This window comes from Gigantopelta aegis, chromosome 12, assembly GCF_016097555.1.
Source record: "Gigantopelta aegis isolate Gae_Host chromosome 12, Gae_host_genome, whole genome shotgun sequence".
Lineage (NCBI taxonomy): Eukaryota > Metazoa > Mollusca > Gastropoda > Neomphalida > Peltospiridae > Gigantopelta > Gigantopelta aegis.
Genome location: NC_054710.1, coordinates 16,009,117 through 16,029,890, shown reverse-complemented (window position 1 = coordinate 16,029,890; position 20,774 = coordinate 16,009,117). Strand labels below are relative to the sequence as shown.

The window sequence follows — 20,774 nt, the reverse complement described above, 5'->3', positions numbered from 1 at the left end:
TGCTTGAACCGTAATTGGATATAACAACGAAATTAAGTTGAAATGAAATGAATTGTATTTCCATATTGTCTGTGTACAGTGTAGGGGGCAGGATTTAGCGCAGTCATTTGAGCGCTCGCCTGAGGTATTTGCGTCGCAGGATCGAACCACCTCAGTGGATCCATTCAGCTTTTTTGTCGTTCAGACTGATCAAAGACCGTGGTATGTGCTTTCCTGTCTGTGTTGACTACGAGTCAAAATTACCAAATGTTTGTCATCCAATAGCCGGTGATTAATTAATCAATGTGCTATAGTGGTGTCGTTAAACAAAATAAACTTTTAACTCCTTGGGTTTTTTTGTACATGGTACGTGTATTTTTAAACAGGATTCTTGAGGAATCTGAACGACAAAACTAAGACCGTATCTCTGCACAGTACAGAGTCAAATGGGCATTTGGCAAAATAATTTTTGATTCCATGAACCTCTGTCTAGTGCTTCATCCAGGCGAACTTGTTGGTCTATTTCAACATTGAAAAAAAGGGGGGAAAGGCAGTAATAAAGTCTGGATTGTATACAAGTATAAACAGATTTTATGGCTATACCATCACGGGTTTGTTGTTTTTTTTGTCTTGAAACGAATTTTATATAAAATTTTATATTGCAATTAGTTTTCGGCATACTTCGTAATTCACCCGAATCATTTCTTATACTCTTGGCATAATCCCGAATGTTTTCAAATTCTTTTCAAATCACTGACATGATTTTGCAAGTAAGGTTTTGATTGGTTAAATGAAAGGTCAACTGGACATGAGCTCCAACGGGGTGCTGTTAAATCCACAGGTAATAGTAATTAACCAGTGGTGCTAATTTTAATTAGATTGCTCCCGAGGAGATCCTCTACTGGATAATCCATCCTTCTTGCACCGCCACAAAGAGGACTGCCACTCCCAGACTAGTGTACAAAATCAAAACTTAGTGTAGCAGTGTGGTTTTTGTTACACAAACAAAGACTGCTTAGGGTTCGAACATCATTTTATTATGTGGGAATGTCCTTAAAGAAGAAACGATAAACTATATCAGTCACATCCATGGATGCTATTACTATTTGCTAATTTTAAAAAAAAGAAAAAAAGTTATTGGAGATGCAGGGCATCGATCCCCGTACCTCTCACATGCTAAGCGACCGCTCTACCATCTGAGCTACATCCCCATATAAGCTGTCTGTTTGAGTTATCTTATTTGTGCAGGACTTTATGGCGGTCAGAGAGCGGGACGTAGCCCAGTGGTAAAGAGCTCGCTTGATGCGCGGTCGGTCTAGAATCGATCTCCTTTGGTGGCCCATTCGGCCAGGCCCGTATATAATTTCTCTGTTTGATCCGATCCGATCCGAACGTTTTTTTACATGCTCATATACCAGCTCATGCTCATGTCCACCCAGGGTTCGGCTTCTGCAGGCCAGGGGCCCAACCCGGGGCAGAAATTTAGTTGGGACAATTTTGACTTTATCCAAAATAGGAGAGGGGGCTTTATAATTTATTTGCGTCTTGGCCAAACTACATAGACTACTTATTAATTAATTTATTTTATTTTGGACGCATTTTAAATCGGGCGTTTCTAAAGTAAAAAGAAATTAGCACAGCTCTTTGGTATTTAGCCCTAGGAGTCGGTAAGGAGGTTCTCCACTAGGAGATTGGGGCACCCGCCACAGGAAGTTTATTTAGTGGGTGGGGAATTAATATAAAAGGGGCATCAGTCATATTGGGAGCTTCAGTGTGACCGAAACATGGGGGGACCCGAGGGAGAGGGGAGCAGGCCCCCGGACAGACCTAACTCCCCCTACGGCACATAACCTATTTCCGGTGGAATACCCCCACCCACCCAAAGCCCCCTACCAACCGTCGCGCCCTCCAATCCCCCCCCCCCCCCCCCTCAGTCACTAGGAGAGTGACCCAAAAGTAACTCATCCGCTGGTGTATTGAGGAGGAGAGTTGAAAGTTAGCGTCTGGTTGAGTTTGGCACGAAACGTATTCAGATGATCCGGAAGTCCAGAGACGCCTCTCTGTCAACCAAGAGAAACAGAACGTTATGTCATTCAACAGACGCTGGCACTACTTTAATTAAGAAGACTAGAGAAATAGCCCAATGGGTCCACCGACGGGAATCGATCCTAGACTGATCCCACAGAGAGGAATGCACATACCACGACCTTTGATATACCAGTCGTGGTGCAAGGTCTGGAACGAGAAATAGCCCAATGGGCCCACCGGCGGGGATCGATCCTAGACTGACCGCGCATCAGGCGAGCGCTTTACCACTGGGCTACATCTCCCCCCCCACGTCATCGTCATCCCCATAGGAATGTCACTCCCGAAGAGCCGAGGAGATCCTTTACTGAATAATCCATCCTTCTTGCACCGCCACAAAGAGGACTGTCGCTGCCAAGAGATCTTTTACTGAATAATCCATCCTTGTACCGCCACAAAGAGGACTGCCATTCTCATACTAGTTTAGCAGTGTGTTTTTTGTAACACAAACAAAGGCTACTTAGGGTTCGAGCATCGTTTTATTCGATGTTGACAACGGCCGTAAAGAAGAAACGATAAACCCAAATCGGTCATTTCCATGGATGCTATTACTATTTGATAATTTTAGAAAAAGAAAACAAAAGTTATTGGAGATGCAGGGCATCGATCCCCGTACCTCTCACATGCTAATCGAGCGCTCTACCATCTGAGCTACATCCCCATATAATTTCTCTGTTTGAGTTATCTTATTTGTGCAGGACTTTATGGCTGTGGGACGAAATACCACATCAATCTGTGCTCTGCCAATACATGCTGAAAATGCACTGAAGAAACGCTGTGCAATTAGAAAGAAAGAAATGTTTTATTTAACGACGCACTCAACACATTTTATTTACGGTTATATGGCGTTAGACATATGGTTAAGGACCACACAGATATTGAGAGAGGAAACCCGCTGTCGCCACTTCATGGGCTACTCTTTTGGATTAGTAGCAAGGGATCGTTTATATGCACCATCCCACAGACAGGATAGCACAAACCACGGCCTTCCTTTGATATACCAGTCGTGGTGCACTGGCTGGAGCGAGAAATAGTTAAAGGAGGGGACAATTAAGGCATTTGGCCTGGTATGCATAGTCGATGATATATAATGCACATTATTGCTTAATATTAACAAGTATAATCGTATAGTTAATTAATAAAACGCTTAAATGTGACGGCTATTATATATAAGGGGCGCAGCCATTTTGTACCATCTTAGTGACTACACCCTCTGGCGAGCTGGTAGTTACGTAATACTGAACGTGTCACGTCAGGAATTAGTCTTCGAACTGAAGAAACAAAACATACCTGATTTTTGCGGATGCATCACAATGTTCTGTAATAATATTCATCCCAGTATGCCAGCACGAAGTATATATTATTTTTCAATACAAAATAAACCACCATTGTCAAAGTGTTGAAATAACTGTCTTATGTTTTGTACATAAATTAACTCACGTACTGAAATAATAATCGGAGTGTTTTCTTGCTTAATCGGTCTTTTCTATCCGTGGCCTGTACCTGTGGTTCCTGATTGACAGGTGTATATTTAGACGGTCCCCAGACACTGTCTAGACACACTAAAAAGACGTGCCTCTTTTATTAAGATCACAGGGTATTGTGTGATAACCGCGCGGACACCCCTCAAATCGTAATGGACATTGTCAGCCGTCCTGCTTTAGACTTCCCCAACCAATAGCCTAATAATATGCTATCTTTTTTTCTTTGGATTTTTTTAAAAGAGTAAAATACTATAACTCCATTTCGTTCTATTGATGCAAATTGAAATATATTTAGTTAAATAGTTTATTATACTATCAAGTCATCTGTTGTTTACAAGTCAGGCTGATGAAAGCGAAGCGCCTTGTCGTAAATTAGAGCGTTTCTTTCGGCATTTGACAAAATAGTTTTTGATTCCATGAACCTGTGTCTAGTGCCTCATCCACACATGTAGAAGGACAGTCACTCCCGAGGATATCCTTTACTGGATAACACATCCTTCTTGTACCGCCACAAAGAGGACTGCCACTCTCATACTAATGTACTAGTTACACAAACACAAAAGCTGCTTAGGGTTCGAACGTCATAATTTTTATTCGGTGGCAATGTCCGTAAAGAAAAAACGATAAACCCATATCAGTCACTTCCATGGATGCTATTACTATTTGCTAATTTTAGAAAAAGAAAACAAAACGTTATTGGAGATGCAGGGCATCGATCCCCGTACCTCTCACATGCTAAGCGAGCGCTCTACCATCTGAGCTACATCCCCATATAATCTGTTTGTTTGAGTTATCTTATTTGTGCAGGACTTTATAGCGGTCAGAGAGCGGGACGTAGCCCAGTGGTAAAGCGCTCGCTTGATGCGCGGTCGGTCTAGAATCGATCTCCTTTGGTGGCCTATTAGGCCAGGCCCGTATATAATTTCTCTGTTTGATCCGATCCGATCTGAATTGTTTTTTACATGCTCATATACCACGAGGGTTTCGAGCATGTCCACCCAGGGTTCGGTCTCTGGAGGCCAGGGGCCCAACCCGGGGCAGAAATTTAGTTGGGACAATTTTGACTTTATCCAAAATAGGAGGGGGCGGGGGGGGGGGGGGGTGGTGTTATAATTTATTTGCGTCTTGGCCAAACTACATAGATTACTTATTAATTAATTAATTTTATTTTGGACGCATTTTAAATCGGGCGTTTCTAAAGTAAAAAGAAATTAGCACAGCTCTTTGGTATTTAGCCCTAGGAGTCGGTAAGGAGGTTCTCCACTAGGAGATTGGGGCACCCGCCACAGGAAGTTTATTTAGTGGGTGGGGAAGAAATATAAAAGGGGCATCAGTCATATTGGGAGCTTCAGTGTGACCAAAACATGGGGGGACCCGAGGGGGAGGGAAGCAGGCCCCCGGACAGACCTAACTCCCCTTACGGCCGAAACCGCCTACGCCCTACGGCACATAACCTATTTTCGGTGGAATACCCCCACCCACCCAAAGCCCCCTCCCAACCTGTCCAACCGTCGCGCCTTCAATCCCGATGCCATCCCCCCCCCCCCCCCCCCAAGTCACCAGGAGAGTGACCCAAAAGTAACTCATCCGCTGGTGTATTGAGGAGGAAGAGGAGAGTTGAAAGTTAGCGTCTGGTTGAGTCTGGCAGAGCGAAACGTATTCAGATGATCCGGAAGTCCAGAGACGCCTCTCTGTCAACCAAGAGAAACAGAACGTTATGTCATTCAACAGACGCTGGCACTACTTTAATTTAGAAGACTAGAGAAATAGCCCAATGGGTCCACCGACGGGAATCGATCCTAGACTGATCCCACAGAGAGGAATGCACATACCACGACCTTTGATATACCAGTCGTGGTGCACTGTCTGGAACGAGAAATAGCCCAATGGGCCCACCGGCGGGAATCGATCCTAGACTGACCGCGCATCAGGCGAGCGCTTTACCACTGGGCTACATCCTCCTCTCCCCCCCCCCCCCGTCATCCCCATAGGAAAGTCAGTCCCGAGGAGCCGATGAGATCCTTTACTGAATAATCCATTCTTCTTGCACCGCCACAAAGAGGACTGCCACTCTCAGACTAGTTTACTATATCATGACTAGTTTAGCAGTGTGTTTTTTGTAACACAAACAAAGGCTACTTAGGGTTCGAGCATCGTTTTATTCGATGGTGACAACGGCCGTAAAAAAGAAACGATAAACCCAAATCGGTCACTTCCATGGATGCTATTACGATTTGCTAATTTTAGAAAAAGAAAACAAAAGTTATTGGAGATGCAGGGCATCGATCCCCGTACCTCTCACATGCTAAGCGAGCGCTCTTTTTTTTTTACAATATCAACATAATACATAAATAAATACAAGATGTATATAATAAAAAATAAATAAAAACACACACACACACAAACAACCACTCACTGACTCACACTAAGCACACTTGTATAATTATTTAAAACTTTATAGATTTCTTATAAAATCTTGAGGAATATTGACTGCTAATACTACATATTAAGAGGATATTTAAAGATTAATACATCATTATTCAAGTCAAGGAACCTATTATCCTTAATATATTTGTTAGTAAAAACAGGAAGTTTATTTTGAAAACGATATTTATTAAGAAGTAATTCAAAGAACTGACGCTTAACAATCTAACAATATTGATATTTGACCCTCTTGATTCAGCTATTACACGTCTTTTAAAAACTGATATTCTATAAATTGACAAGATAATGTTTAGGAAATCATATGGACAATTTTGTATTCGAACATAACAACCAAATAGTAATAATATTTTTAGCTGTTGTAAAGAAAAACCTGTTTTCTGAAATATTACAATACACATTTCATGAAAGATTGATAATAAATCATACAATTCATCACAATATAAAAACAAATGACACAAATCTTCATCGTCTTTCATACAAACTGGACATTGACTGGACAAAACTTTACCATATTTATATAATTTACAATATGTAAAAATAATATTATGCGCTATTTTGAAATCCAAATCAATGAATTCAGGAGATTTATCACAATAATGAATGGATTTCCAAATTGGCTTCCATGATATATTAAAACTTAAATCCTTCCATTTTTCTAAACATGTAGGTAATTTGAAATTTTGAGCAATTAAAAAAAGAATATATTAATTTAACAGTGAATTTACTTGAATTTATTATTTCATTATTGTAAATCAAAAATAAATCTTTTACTAAAGAAACATTTTTATTCTCACTATTAATAACTGTTTTCCATTCACCTGGAAGTGAGTTTAAGATAACATTATAAGCAGAAGAAATATTTGCTTTAGTTACATCAGGACATTTTTCCTGAATAATTTCTACAACAGCAGAAACAGGGAAAAAACCTGGTATAACTTCGTAAACAATATCAGCCACAGTGACTATATCACTTTCAATAAAATAACTAAATAGTAACAATTTATCTTTATACTTAATATAAGGATTATCAAAAAGTGGCTGAGATAATATTTCACCTAAATCCATAGCAAAATGACGTTCACCTTTAGTGACCGAGTCCCATGCTGACAACACCTCAGCATAAAAAGGATTAATAGCTACTAGAGAATGTTCATTAAAAAACTATACTGAGAATGTTATAAGATAAATTCATATTCATATATTTTTTAAGAAATTCAGACATTGTATGTTTCCAAACAGCTTTAAAATCATGATCAAAATATTTTTTCAGCATCTTAACACGAAAAGCAACCTTTTTAAATGAAACATCTTGTATATTTAATCCACCCAAAATTGTATTCCCAATAATTGTAGAATATTTTATTAATGGTATTTTACCGTTCCACATAAACTTACAAAACAAAGTCTGAATTTCTTTTTCTACCCATTTAGGAACATGAATAGTACTTATCATATACCACAATCTAGAAGATAAAATAGTATTCCACACCGTAGCTTTTCCATTTAAAGTAAGCTTTCTTTTACCCCAAAGACTAATTAAAGCATTTAATTTATCTATTTTATTTTTCCAATTCAATCTTTCACATAATTTTCTTGTTTGGGCCTAAATATATACCAAGAATTTTAACACAATCTTTATTAATAGACACAGGAATATTAAAAGATAAATCCTTAGACGTAGCCTTGCCAATACAGAGTACTTCTGACTTATCAATATTGACCTTTGCACCAGTAGCAAGACAAAAAATATTAACAGTGTTAAAAACAGCCTCAACAGACTGTGTCTCTCTAACTGTAATAGTAGTATCATCAGCATGCTGAAATAATAAAGAATTAAATTCATTTGCTATTCTAATTCCATCATTACTATGTCTATTCTTAATTAAACTATTTAAAGGTTCTGCTATAATAACGTAAAGCATCATAGAAATTGGACACCCTTGCCTAACTCCTCTAGTTATAGAAAAGAAAGATGTTAAATGTCCATTAATTTTTACACAACTTTTTATATCATTATAAAGTACTTTAATCCATGATATAAATTTATTTCCAAAATTAAATTTATTTAAAACTTTTACTATAAAGCTGTGTGAAACTCTATCAAAAGCTTTTTCTTGGTCAATTTTAACAATAAAACCTTCATCCTTATTTAACTCAACTAAATCTATAACATCTCGCACCGACATAATATTATCTGCAATATCCCTTCCTGGAACACAACAAGTTTGTTCAGGGGAAATAATCGATGACATAACTTGTTTTAGCCGATTAGCTAAAACTCTTGAAATAATTTTATAATCAACATTCAAAAGACTTATTGGTCTAACATTTTAAGATCTGTTTTTATCTCCTTTTTCTTATAAAAAAGACTAATTACTCCCTTTTTCATACTTCTTGATAACTGTTCTTCATTTTCAATCGACATCACAACTTTATGAAATAAAGGTTTAAAAACGTCCCAAATTTAATATAAAATTCCACAGTAAGACCATCCATCCCAGGAGATTTATTTTTATTCATTCCTTTTAAAGCGTCAGTCAATTCATCTATCGAAATATCTTTGTCACAATTTTGAATTTGTATATCATTTAATTTTTATTATTTATTAAATTTAATAACTCAGCTTCTTTTTTTATATCTACATTTTCCTGAGTATACAATTTGGAATAAAAATGTTGCGCAAAGTTTAATATATCTTCTGTTTTCCTAGATAACCCATTGTCCGTTTTAATTTCTTTAATTGCATTAGATTCCTGTTTTGATTTCTCCAAATTAAGAAAAAGGAAGTATTTCTGTCTGATTCAAAATTCCATTGTACTTTCGATCTTAAAATAGCTCCTTTACACTTAATGGTTTCAATATTTTGTAATTCTTCTTCCAAAAGTTTTAATTTTGTTATATCATAATCTTTATGTACAGATAATCTAGCATATTCACGTTTTAATGCATTTTGAATAAAATAGTATTTTTCATTTTCAGCTTTACGTTTATTGATTGCAAAATATATAGAACATCTTTTCAATTTATATTTTAAATTATCCCACCAAACTAGTGGCTCAGATTGCAATAATGGACACTGACATACATCATTAATAACATTAAGAATTGTTTCACAAAAACGTTCATCATATAATAACTCATTATTAAAAATCCAAATACCTTGACCTCTCTCAATATGAGACAAATCAAGCTTAAAACATATAAAATTATGATCACTAAACGCAGTGTAAGAAATATATGTATTTGTTAGAAACTGCAATAAATTTCTCGAAATTAAAAAGAAATCAATTCTGGACTGTTTCATTATATTTTCTACAATTTGTTGACGACTAAATTCTCTCTTACCTGGGTTTCTGTAACGCCAAATATCAACAAGATCATGATTGTTAATAACAGAATGTAAAGCATTGCTAGATTTCAAACAAAATTGTTTATTATGTACACCCATATCCAAAGAAGGATCCAAAATTTCATTAAAGTCACCTGCAAGAATATTATTTTTACCATTTATAAAATTATCTAATTGTTCAAAGAAAACAATTCTTTCATCTGTTTTGTTTGGTGCATACACATTAATAAAATTGTAATCATCATCTTCAATAATAGCATTAATATTCAAACCCTACCTTCATTATCACAGCTATCAAAAGTAAATGTATATGGACAATCTTTTGATATTAATATTGCCACACCCTTTCTATTATTATTAGGACAATTATTATAAAATATTTGACCATCCCATAAATGTTTATAACTCTCAATAAAATTATCATCCCAAAACGTTTCTTGTAAAAAAGTAATGTAACTATGCTTACTTTTGATAGCTGCAAAAACTGCATTCATTTTGTCAATATCCCTCAGTCCATTCACATTTAAAGATACTAATAGCAGCATTAAGATAAAAGTTATTTTAAAGTACATATCCATCTTTATTTTTCTTTTTACTTTTAACCTCATTCTTCTTTTTCCATCATTCTCTCTTCTTTCATTCACAGTACACCCATCCTTCTTTCTTTCATCCGACACTCTCCTCTCTTGCTTTTCCTTTCTTCCCTCAACAATGCTCCACACCGTCTCATCAGCTGGTCTTTTCACAAGTCTTGATCTTCGCGTCACTCTCTTTGTTTCACTCAGTTCATTTTCACCGTCTTTACAGTCATTCACTTTCGAATTATCCTCATCTGTATATATAAAACCTCGTCATCAATTTCAGCTTGGCTCTCTTGGGTAGACATGAGCTTGTCTTGATCGCCTACGCTTGACGACGTCTTGCCCTTCGTCACGGACGGCTGATCACAGTTGTCAGTTCTCAGCTTGGGTTGTTCAATTTTCTCTTTGACAGTTACGTCCATGTCACATTCACGGTCACTCTCACATTCACTGTCCGAATCTTCTTTACAATTACACGAACAATCCACGCCCGAACCGCCACATGTCTCACACAACGATGACATTGTACACTCACGAGCAATGTGTCCTAATTGTTGCATTTATAACATTTGGTGTAGGGACAGTTTTTAATTACATGATTATCTTCCAAAACACATGATAACAAACCTTTAATTGATTGTTATGTAAAACTCTAAAGAACTGCATTCCTTCAACGGTTTGAAATTTCATAGAGTAGGGTAAGCTTTTCACATTATGTGGGAAATCTAACTCTCACATATCTTTTTATATGGCATCATCCGTCCATCAACAATGTTGGTCCCATTCATGCACGGCCGTGTTTTTCACAGCATCCGTCTTTTCAAGGTGAAAGAATTTAGTTCGATCTCCAATTTGGAAATGATTTCATCATCACTGACATAAGCAGGCAAATGCATAAATGAAACCACCACACTATCTGAATACACCAGGTTCATTTCATATTAAAGCCATTACATACCATCTCACCGTCTTCGGCAAACACTCTTGCCTGTCTCTCGTCCGCAAATGTAATCTCGTACATCTCTCTTCCCCTTGGGACACACGCTAAAATTTCTCCTTCACTGTGCACTCCATTAATATAGTCAATCAATTCACCTGCTTTCATTTCTTTTTCCAAAACAACCTCCACTGTACACTCCTTCTTGAAAGATTTCACGCTAATTACCTTCTTTTCTTCCATCTTTTCTCTCTCTTCGTCCATGCAAGGCAGGCTAATGTACAAAAGTGCCCAAGGGCAGATGAACAAACACAAACAAAACACTATTTGCGGAGCCGAAGTAAACACGTCCGATAGTGACAAAACCAAAACCGGAAGTCCCTCCAAGTACTAACCGGGCCCGACGTTGCTTAACTTCGGTGATCGGACGAGAACCGGTGCTTTCAACGTGGTATGGCCGTAGACAACAACTGATGTAAAATAGAGGTATACGTATGTAATTTTCAGGAAGTCAACATGCAGCATTCGTTTTTGTTTTCTGTGTAGTGAGACGGACAGGTAAAATGGCGTTCGGTGGGGCCAGACACACGTTCGTGAATTTTAGCGCGGGGGTGGGGTGTGTTGGGGCGGGGTCTTAGTCTGCACTAAGGTTCGATATTGCCATTATCTTACAATGACAAATGACGTCAGGCAATTGTTTGACGCTTCGAAACGAAGTTTTGTCTCCGCAGCTTAAACACTTATTTAAGAATCGCTGGGGTCGCACTGGTAACCAGTATGAGCGTCTCAATCTGAGCTACATCCCCATAAAATCGGTATTTTGAAGAAATTATCTAAATTATGACTAGCCTAAAAAAATAAAAACAATCGATATTCAAAAGTTTAAAAAAAAAAAAATTCTTAATAGAAAAAAAAAAAATGTCTACAGCACCCGGTGTTCCCAAGCGGTCACCCATCCAAGTACTAACCGGGCCCGACGTTGCTTAACTTCGGTGATCGGACGAGAACCGGTGCTTTCAACGTGGTATGGCCGTAGACAACAACTGATGTAAAATAGAGGTATACGTATGTAATTTTCAGGAGTCAACATGCAGGGCATTCGTTTTTGTTTTCTGTGTAGTGAGACGGACAGGTAGAAATGGCGTTCGGTGGGGCCAGACACACGTCGTTAATTTTAGCGCGGGGGTGGGGTGTGTTGGGGCGGGGTCTTAGTCTGCACTAAGGTTCGATATTGCCATTATCTTACAATGCGTTTTCAAATGACGTCAGGCAATTGTTTGACGCTTCGAAACAGGAATTTGTCTCCGCAGCTTATTTAAGAATCGCTGTGCACTGGTTCCACAGGTCTCGTTAAAAGGTGATTGTAATTATGACTAGCCTAAAAATATAAAAAATATAAAATCGATATTCAAAAGTAAATTAAAAAAAAAAATATTCTTAATAGAAAAAAAAAAATGTCTACAGCACCCGGTGTTCCCAAGCGGTCACCCATCCAAGTACTAACCGGGCCCGACGTTGCTTAACTTCGGTGATCGGACGAGAACCGGTGCTTTCAACGTGGTATGGCCGTAGACAACAACTGATGTAAAATAGAGGTATACGTATGTAATTTTCAGGAAGTCAACATGCAGCATTCGTTTTTGTTTTCTGTGTAGTGAGACGGACAGGTAAAATGGCGTTCGGTGGGGCCAGACACACGTTCATGAATTTTTAGGGGCGGGGTGGGTTGTGTGTTGGGGCGGGGTCTTAGTCTGCACTAAGGTTCGATATTGCCATTATCTTACAATGACAAATGACGTCAGGCAATTGTTTGACGCTTCGAAACGAAGTTTTGTCTCCGCAGCTTAAACACTTATTTAAGAATCGCTGTGCACTGGTTCCACAGGTCTCGTTAAAAGGTGATTGTAATTATGACTAGCCTAAAAAAAAATAAAAAAAATAATCGATATTCAAAAGTAAATTAAAAAAAAGAAAAATTCTTAATAGAAAAAAAAAAAATGTCTACAGCACCCGGTGTTCCCAAGCGGTCACCCATCCAAGTACTAACCGGGCCCGACGTTGCTTAACTTCGGTGATCGGACGAGAACCGGTTTTTTCTTTTTCTTGAAAGTGTTTATTCACAATATAGACATATTTACATAACAATGCATTTTACAAATAAATAAAAACAACCTTTATACATATCAATATTATATGCATGATTAAAAGAAAACATCTTACAAACATAAAACCCCACCAACAAAACAGAATCCCCCTCCCCCCCCCCCAAAAAAAAAAAAAAAAAAAAAAAAAAAAAAAAAAACCCACATAAAATGCAATTGTATAATAGGTCTTTAAAAACATAAATATCACCAAGTAATAACAATATCATTAGTCCTCGAAATTGTAACATACTTATTTGTTGAAATATATTTCTTAATAAATAGATGTTGTTTATTTGATTGAAACACATATGTATATAAAGAGTGTTTAACATGTTTTGAAATATTCTATCAAATAAAGTTGTACAATCTAATAAAACATCTTTCATGCTATAAATATTTCTGCGTTTATAAATTGTCATTCTTACAGCAGAAAACAATAAATGAAGAAATTTATTGTATGAACCACTCTCATTAAAACCAAATAATATCCAAGATCTCAATTTATCACCACTGAAACCTTTGTCTTTAAAGAAACCAGATATTATGTTAGTTATATTTTGTAAGAACGAAATTAAGCCAGGACAGTCCAAAAACCAATGCTCAATATTTTCAGTTAAAAAGCCACATATCAAACACAAATGTGAATCAATTTTTCCTATTTTAAATAATTTATCCGCAGGCCATAAAATATTATGAGCCAAACGAAAATCAAGATCAATACTAATATTGATTTTATGATTAGAATTAATATTTGACCACAGTATGTCTTCTTCACTATTATATCCTAAATTATCCCAATATGTTAGTGATACTGGCGTCTTAAAACATTTATCAATTAACATGGTATAACATAATTTGGAAGTAAACGTAATAGGTGAAACTATATTACTTCCATTACTAATTGATAAAAATTGTTCATAAGATACATTCGCTAAATCAAAATACTCAACATCTATTATATGTTTCCATTCTTGCGGTAACGCTAATAAAATACTATTATACATATCAACAATAATATTTTCTCTAATTTCAGGTAAAATATCATGAATCATCTCAATAATTGCATTACAAGGTAAAAATCCTGTGGAATAACAATAAACTATATCAAAAACTGTACATATGCCGGATTTAATGAATATATCATTTTTGAGTAATTTACCATTGGAACGTATGAAATCATTATTAAACAATGGTTGCATAAGTATATGTTCTACGATAGTTGGTTGTATTCTATTATTGTCACTTATGCTATTAAAAGCTAATAACAATTCAGCATAAACAGGAGGCATTGTATCTAAGTCTCGTTTGGTATGTTTTTATGAGAAACACACTGTGTCTCAGTTGCATACTATTATACTGCAAAAGAAAATAATTAAGAAAATCTTTCCATATAGACTTACATTGTGGATCTAAAAACTTTTTAAGCCATTTTAATCTGAAAGCTTGACATTTTAAATCAATGCAAGGGAAATTAAGTCCTCCTTGATTAATTCGTCCAATTATAGTAGCGTATTTTATCTGTGATGGTTTCTTATCCCATATAAAAATCTAAAATTAAATTGTTCAACCTTTTTTTTCGCCCAATTTGGAATTACTTGTAAATTTAAAACATACCATACTCTTGAAACTAAAAGTGTATTAATAACTACAGATTTACCGTGTAACGTTAAATTACGCATTTTCCACAAATTCAATATATTTTGTATTTTATCTAATTTCTCTTGCCAGTTATAAATATCACACATGTCTCTGTTCGGTCCCAGAAACACGCCTAGCACGCGCACTGCGTCATGCTTAACCTGAACGGGAATATCGGCAAGAAACTCCAGATCAGGTTGACCTACATTCACTAACAATAGCTCTGACTTTTCAATGTTAACCTTTGCTCCAGAGCATGCACAGTATCGGGAAATTGATTTGAAAGTATTTATAACCGACTGCTGATTCTGCAACGTCAAGTTTACATCATCAGCGTGTTGATAAATCAACGAGGTAATATCAGTATTTTTAATTGTAATTCCCTGAATATTAGAATGTTTTCAACAAAATATTTAAAGGTTCACTAACAATGACATATAAAATCGAAGATAAGGGACATCCCTGCCTTACGGAACGTTCTATTTTAAAGAAGGGGGACAGATGTCCATTACATTTAATAGTACTTGAAATATCATTATACAATATTTTAATCCAATTAATAATTTATGGCCAAAACCAAATTTTTGCAAAGTACTAAACAAGAATTCATGAGACACTCGATCAAAAGCTTTTTCTGAATCAATATTTAATAAATATAAAGGTATATTTTCGAGTTCACTGTAATATATAATGTCTCTAATAGCTGCAACATTTTCTGATATATCTCTACCAGGTACAGAACATGTTTGTTCAGGGGAGATAATTCTGTCAAGAGATAATTTAATTCTTAATGCTAAAACCCTTGCTATAATCTTGTAATCGACATTAAGTAAACTGATTGGTCTCCAGTTTTTTAAATGTCTTTTATCACCTTTATTCTTGAAAAATAATGAGATAACACCCCGCTTCATGGTTCTTGACAATTCACCCTTATTTTCAATATTTTTAATAACTTTAAAAAATAATGGACCAATGTCCTTCCAAAAATTAAGATAAAATTCAACAGTTAATCCATCTAAACCAGGAGATTTATTTCTAGACATTCCTTTTAAGGCATTATATAATTCTTTAAGAGTTAAATTATCATCACAATTATTTTTATCTTCTTCTGAAATATTATTATTAATTAAACCTAATATGTTATCTTTCTCATTTTGATCAATTTCTTCTTTCTTATACAAATTTGAATAAAATCTAACTTCTTCTTCTAAAATAGGTAAAGTTCCATTAACCATGGTTCCATCATTTAAAATTAATTCTTTAATAGTATTTTTATTTTGTTTATGTTTTTCCAAATTTAAAAAATAACTTGTATTTTTATCAGAATCTAATGCCCAGCTGGACTTTGATCTTAGAATAGCACCATGACATTTATTTTCTTCATAAATTTTAATTTTTTCTTTTAATTCATAAATTAAAGTATAATCATAATAATTATTTTTAGAGGCCAAATTATATTCTTTTTCCAATTTATTATGTAAATCCCAATAAATTTTGTTTTCCATTTGATGTTTCTTGATGGAAAAATCCCTAGCACATTTTTTAATTTTATATTTTAAAGTGTCCCACCATATCAAAATATTATTATTAATAAGAGGATCACTATTAGCCTGAACTAAAATCTCTGTAATTTTGCTATTCAAGTCTAGATCTTTGAGTAATGTATTATTAAAAATCCATACCCCAGGTCCTCTTTCTACCTCTGACATATCAATTCTAATACATACAAAACTATGATCACTAAAAGTAGTATGTTTAATATAACAAGTAACAACATTATGAATCATTATTCTACTACATAAGATATAATCTATTCTACTTTGTTTTTTAAATTGCCTTCAACAACTTGACTTCTGGTATAAGATCTTTTATCTGGATGCTTATATCTCCATATGTCAACTAAATTACAATTTTGACTAAATTCTCTAAATCTTTGTGAACTGTGTTTATTAAAATGCATATTTGCAAGCCTATCTAAATTATTATTCATTATTTCATTATAATCTCCTGAAATAATATTAAAATCTTCAGAACATATGTGTTGTTGAAAGCAAAGGAAAAAAATTAATTCTTTCTGTAACACAATTAGGTGCATATATACTAAACACATTCACCTGTTTGTCATGTAAATTCATGCAAACTTTAATACACCTTCCTGTCAGTTCATCACTTAAAACAGCCCATGATGTAACATTCAATTTATAAGACTTAGAAACCAAAATAGCTACTCCCCTAGAATGACAATCATCTGCATTATTATAATATATATCCCCATCCCACATATATTTATTGTGTTCAATAAAATTATCATCCCAGTGTGTTTCTTGTAAACAAACAACACCCACATTTAAAGTCTGCAAAATAAGAAAAAACATTTAGTAACTTGTTTTTATCTCTTAAACCATTGACATTAAGTGATAGTAGAAAAAGAGACATGATAACAACTATTGAGGAGTAGCTTTTCTGGTTGAAGTCTGTGAACTCGACTGTTTAAAAAAGAAATGATTCTTTATTCACTAATCTCAACCTTTTTAATATTTCATGTTTCTTTTTTGCACTTTCTATATTTGGTTTCACTTTGATTTTATTTCTTCTTCTTCCAACTTTTGTACCACTTTTGACACTTGTTTGTGAATCAACCATATCATCATTATCATCTAGATCATCATCATTATCATCAACAATTTTTATTTTTTCCATATTACTTACATTTTCTTCACTCTGAGAAAAGCAAGTATCAACAACCTGTACATGTTTTTTGCCTGTGATATTATCTTTTTCTGTTATTTCATGGCTACAGATATTAACCTCAACTTTTTCAGTTTGTTTATCAACCTCAATGTTCACATCCAAATCATTATCAATGCTTTGTGTTCTTACTTCTTTATGACTTCCATCTAATTCCACATGTTCACTAAGCATTTGCATGTCATCAGGAACATCTTCATCATTATGATCTGGTTCACTCCTACACACACAAGCAAACATCCACTTTCTGCAGTCCACACATCTATCTTCAATACAGTCAAACCTCATGTGACCCTTCATGTTGCATCTCTTACAGACAACATCAGGACATTCCCTGATCAAGTGATCTGGACTGTGACACAGATTACACAGCTTGACCTGGCCATCATGGATTACTCTCACATATGAAGAACCTACTGCTGACTCAAATTTTAGGGAATATGGTAGAGATTTAACTTCACCTGAGAACTTGACTCTAAAATATCTTGTTCCATCAGTTACAGTAGGTTTGTCCTTTAAAAATTTCCTGTGTATTGGAGACTGTATTTCACAGCCAAAACTCTCAATCTTCTCCACAATTTCTTTATCAGTAATATAAGATGCCATATGTAACAATGTGCTCTGCCAATACATGTTGAAAATTCACTGAAGAAACGCTGTGCAATTAGAAAGAAAGAAATGTTTTATTTAACAACACACTCAACACATTTTATTTACGGTTATATGGCGTTAGACATATGGTTAAGGACCACACATATATTGAGAGAGGAAACCGGCTGTCGCCAATTCATGGGCTACTCTTTTCGATTAGTAGCAAGGGATCGTTTATATGCACCATCCCACAGACAGGATAGTACATACCACGGTCTTTGATATACCAGTCGTGGACACTCAATGAGTCATGTTAAAAGAAATACAGTTTGTTTTGTTCAACGACACCACTGGAGCACATTGATTAATTAATCATCGCTATTGGATGTCAAACATTTGGTAATTCTGACACGTAGTCAACAGAGAAAACCCGCTACATTTTTCCTACTAAAGCCAGCAAGGGATCTTATATAGACGATCCCCACAGACAGGATAGCACAAACCACGGCCTTCCTTTGAATATACCAGTCGTGGTGCACTGGCTGGAGCGAGAAATAGTTAAAGGAGGGGACAATTAAGGCATTTTGGTCTGGTATGCATAGTCGATGATATATAATGCACATTATTGCTTAATATTAACAAGTATAATCGTATAGTTAATTAATAAAACGCTTAAATGTGACGGCTATTATATATAAGGGGTGTTTGCAGCCATTTTGTACCATCTTAGTGACTACACCCTCTGGCGAGCTGGTAGTTACGTAATACTGAACGTGTCACGTCAGGAATTAGTCTTCGAACTGAAGAAGACACAAAAACATACCTGGATTTTTGCGGATGCATCACAATGTTCTGTAATAATATGCATCCCAGTATGCCAGCACGAAGTACATATTATTTTTCAATACAAAATAAACCACCATTGTCAAAGTGTTGAAACAACTGTATTATGTTTGGTACATAAATTAACCCACGTACTGAAATAATAATCGGAGTGTTTTCTTGGTTAATCGGTCTTTTCTATCCGTGGCCTGTACCTGTGGTTCCATATTGACAGGTGTATATTTAGACGGTCCCCAGACAGTGTCTAGACACACTAAAAAGACGTGCCTCTTTTATTAAGATCACAGGGTATTGTGTGATAACCGCGCGGGCACCCCTCAAATCGTAATGGACATTATTAGCCGTCCTGCTGTAGATTTCCCAACCAATAGGCCTAATAATATGCTCTCTTTTTTCTTTGGATTTTTTTTAAAAGAGTAAAATACTATAACTCCATTTCGTTCTATTGATGCAAATTGAAATATATTTAGTTAAATAGTTTATTATACTATCAAGTCATTTCCCCTGCGCGTGCTGTAACCTCACCGTGGTGCAGGGGTGTAACATTCTCTTTGAGAATGGCCAATACAGCACAAATTGAAGTTTAGAGTAAAATTCGGTGTCCGTAAAATTCTGTGATATTTGTATTTGTATTTGTATTTTTGCACAGTTCTTTACACTGTTTTTGTTTAAACCTTGAATTTTTATATTGATGCTGATCATCACTTTATTTATTTGCATTACCATAGTTTGACACCCAATAGCCGATGTATTTTTCGTGCTGGGGTGTCGTTAAACATTCATTCATTCATTCATTCATTCATCAAGTCATTTATGTTGTTTTACAAGTCAGGCTGATGAAAGCGAAGCGCCTTGTCGTAAATTAGAGCGTTTGTTTGGGCATTTGACAAAATAGTTTTTGATTCCATGAACCTGTGTCTAGTGCCTCATCCACACATGTAGGACAGTCACTCCCGAGGATATCCTTTACTGGATAATACATCCTTCTTGTACCGCCACAAAGAGGACTGCCACTCTCAGACTAATGTACTAGTTACACAAACACAAAAGCTGTTTAGGGTTCGAACATCATCTTATTCGGTGGCAATGTCCGTAAAGAAAAAATGATAAACCCAAATCGGTCACTTCCATGGATGCTAATACTATTTGCTAATTTTAGAAAAAGAAAACAAAAGTTATTGGAGATGCAGGGCATCGATCCCCGTACCTCTCACATGCTAAGCGAGCGCTCTACCATCTGAGCTACATCCCCATATAATCTGTCTGAGTTATCTTATTTGTGCAGGACTTTATGGCGGTCAGAGAGCGGGACGTAGCCCAGTGGTAAAGCGCTCGCTTGATGCGCGGTCGGTCTAGAATCGATCCCCTTCGGTGGCCCATTAGGCCAGGCCCGTAGCCAATGACGGACCCCCCCCCCCCCCATCACCGGATATTTTTTTCAATGATACCGGACCTCCCCCCCCCCCCCCCCCCCCCCACCAAGCATATCGTGTGCCTCACCATAAGCCCAAACAATCCCCCTCTCAAAATCCTGGCTACGGGCCTGTAGGCTATTTCTCGCCCTAGCCAGTGCACGACTGATATATCAAAGGCCATGGTATGTGCTATCCTGTCTATGGGATGGTACATATAAAAGATCCCTTGCTACATTTATTTTCCCCAGGTCATTAAACTATACGCTATAAGAAGAAACCCGACACCCTATCGGACCTGTCCTGGACGGAGGAGCCGGCCTTAGTCGGCTCTTGTGCCCAGGACAGGCGTGCGCTACAACAGCTTGCTCTGAATGTGCACGTAAAGCCCTATGACACTTATGGGATGGTAAGATTGTTTGAATAATAATTGTCCATATAAAAATAGAAGAGGGGTGGCAATATTAATTTCTAATGAATGTCCTTATGAATTTACTTTTAATAGTTGCGACACTGAAGGCAGAATTTAAAAATTAAT

General features: G+C 36.1%; 2 non-coding genes across 2 annotated transcripts; both read right to left on the bottom strand.

The window, feature by feature from the left end:
* Positions 1 to 11,779: 11,779 nt before the first annotated feature.
* LOC121386977 lies at positions 11,780 to 11,898 on the bottom strand. The gene has a single exon (XR_005959755.1). It is a non-coding gene; the product is annotated as a 5S ribosomal RNA (ribosomal RNA).
* A 417-nt stretch (positions 11,899 to 12,315) lies between these two features.
* LOC121386976 lies at positions 12,316 to 12,434 on the bottom strand. The gene has a single exon (XR_005959754.1). It is a non-coding gene; the product is annotated as a 5S ribosomal RNA (ribosomal RNA).
* Between the last annotated feature and the right edge of the window lie 8,340 nt (positions 12,435 to 20,774).